Below are 3,091 nucleotides of genomic sequence, written 5' to 3'. Positions count from 1 at the left end.
TGTAAAATAAGGATAGCAAAGGACATAAAACCATAAAAGTTTATATTTAAATTAAATATGATGGAAATTTATAGTACCAAAAATCTCGTATCTTTGCTTTTTGATTTAAAAAAAGAGAGGCAATTGTTATTATTATGCAAATAGAGACCATAGTTGCTGATGAAAAATCTAAGCATAAAAAAAAAACCAGCAGCAAAGATCAGAAACATTTATCAGAAGGGTTCATGTTTCTGATAAATATTTAAGTGTGCAAGGCAGAACCATTGAGAACAGTAAATACTTTATAGCTGGCACTTTGTCAAAACCATAAGTGGCTCTGCCTTAGAATTTTACATCATCACTGAATTTACAGTCATTTGATAAGTGGCACAGGACAAGAATTACTTCTTTCTAAATCTAAACCAAGCAATAAATCTAACATCAGGATTCCTCTTATTGTCCGTTATCATCTGATGACAATGCCTTTTACCTTCATTGTCTTGACAGAAATATGATATGTAAAACCGTAATGTCACATCACTCACTGTGATTTAACACTATCCAGCCCATACCATTTTAATCAATCAAAATTGTCGCTTTTTAGTGTAATGATTTTGTGATAGATTCCCTGTGTTTAATATGATATATAAGTCTGATCAGCAGTTGATTTACTGTTTCATTCCAAAGTCTAACAGCTCAGAAGGCCATTTTTGCCTCCTTCAGACACCTTTGGAATTAGCAAACAACTATCATTTGAGGTACTATTATTAGGTTAATTATTATACAAGCTGATCCCAAGACACAAAATATTTTTATTAATTTGTAGGACGGTGGGGGAGAAAAAGTATTGTGAATTAAAGAAGTGGAAGAAAATGCCTCACAAAAATAGACATTACATTTCAACCTGTAGCATTCTTCTTACCTTCAATATTCACAGATGGCCATGGCCATCTGTAACTGTGTAATATGATTGCTCAGATCCATGTTTTGCTTTTAAAATAAGCTGAACAGTGTGGTAGGTTTTTCCACACAAAAAAGCTCTTTTCATTATATTTCCATGTGTACTGTATAGTCTTTTCATTTATTATTCACAACAAACCAACACATTTATTTCAGAACAATTGCAAGATAATCAACTTATTTTTATAAAGCTTTTTCTAACACTATCCAATATGTTTGAAATAGCTGGCCTACATTAAAACACGCCTTCACATTAGACCATGACAAACAGAGTTAAAGCCATCAGAGAAAAGTATAGGCAACAAGTTTAACAGACCATCTTTATGATCTCTTGCAAAACACTGGTTAGCGTATATTTGGGCTGTGCGAAGCTTCGGGTACTGATTTGATTCAGAGGAGATTTGGCCCAGCCCCGCCATGGCTGCCCTGCCCACCCCAGCTCCCACTGCTTTAAAAAAAAAAAAACCCTACTCACCAAGTGCTGCCGGGCAGGGGGGGCAATCCCCGCTGCCTCCCACTGCTCCACACTGCATGGAGCAACCCCCCCTCCCCCATAGCTGCCCTGCCTGTCCCAGCTCCGGCCCTTTAAGAAAGAAAAAAAAATCCTAGACCTACTGACTCCCGCAGCGGCCTCGGGACTTCAGGGGGCTCATGGAAGACCTCTCCATGCAGTGCGGGAAAGTGGGGGGCAACAAGGATCATTATTATTTGAAAACTCAGTTCCCAAAATCATGTCACCATTTATATAACAATATTAGCTCCTAAATGAATAAACTGAAAAGGAGAGAAATAAAATCGTTTTAAGTGTACCCAGAACTTATGAGTTCAATACTGTAGCCTTTATATATGTTGAGTAGTACTTACAGAAAGAGTTCTTTTGAAGTAAATGGCTCTATTCACATGAACTAAATGTCACTTGGTGGACAAAAGAATTAAGACCTAGATATATAAGATCTAAATAATGCATTACCCTTTCTGCAGACACACATGACATTGAATGCAGCAGAATGGCCATATTTCTACTACGTAACTAGCCGGCACAGTGTTGCTACGTCCTGCTATCTGCAGCAGAAATAGGGTGTTTTGTGTCAAAATTTGGAGGAAAAGCTGTGGCCATGTTGGTGTGGCATTGCACCCTTGCACACTTATTATGAGTTCAAATCTAGTGGGACTAAACCTCATTTGACCACTGTCATCATTCTAATTATTACGCTAAAATAACACAATGGCATGATGGGTGATTTTACACATGTAGTACTAAGTGACTAGTACTGCAAAAGGAAGTACTAAGTGACAGCACAGTAACAGTCCATACTGCACTGTGTGCATTAGCTGCTATGTCGCCATAGCAAGACACTATAACAAGGAAGCGTGTTGCTACAGCAACATAGCTGAGGCGTCATGGTTTGTGGCTGCTGACTCTATGTCACCATAATGCATTGCTACAATGATGTAGCATCACATGTAGGCACGCCAAAAGAGTAGGATCATAGCAACATGAGGGAGGGAAGAGTTTGTAGGAGGCAACAGTAGTCTGCATGATTCTGGACAGAATACAGTTACAGCTGTTCCATAAATTGTTGCTCAACAAAAAGCTATTTTAATTAGACCCAAAGTTGAGGAATGTTATTGCCAAACACTCAGTTCATCAATGTGGACCTAGAACACACAAGAATGGGTTTTCTTTGTCCCCCCCGTCCTCCCCTTTTATTTTCTTTTTATTTATTTTTTTAACTAGAGCTAAATGGGCGGAAAAAGAAAAGAAGATAGCAGTTTTTGAAAAATTTTTGAAAAGTGCTTTGTCAAAATTCTAACTAGCAGTAAGAACACAAAGAGAAATAACTTCACCCTTATCAAGTTCACAAGATGCTGATCTGTCATTAAAAGGAACAAAAAAGCCAGAGGTGAAATTCACCCCTCTCTGAACAATTCCTGAATAAGATACATTTGCAAGGAGCACTAAGTAATTGAGGATGACAAATATGCATCCCTTTGCACCCAAAAATAAATGGACATCCTTTGTGCAGCTTGTAAAGCAGAATTAGTTGCAGCAGCTGTTCACATCTTTTAGGAGTATAGGGTCAATTGCTCTGCTATTGCTTCAGTGTCTCTTGCCTTAGTCCCACATTTCAAGAACCTCTTCCTTACCTGT

Source organism: Alligator sinensis, unplaced genomic scaffold, assembly GCF_000455745.1.
Source record: "Alligator sinensis unplaced genomic scaffold, ASM45574v1 scaffold545_1, whole genome shotgun sequence".
NCBI classification, from domain to species: Eukaryota; Metazoa; Chordata; order Crocodylia; family Alligatoridae; genus Alligator; species Alligator sinensis.
The sequence above is the reverse complement of the archived record's forward strand: the minus strand, read 5'-3'. Positions refer to the sequence as shown.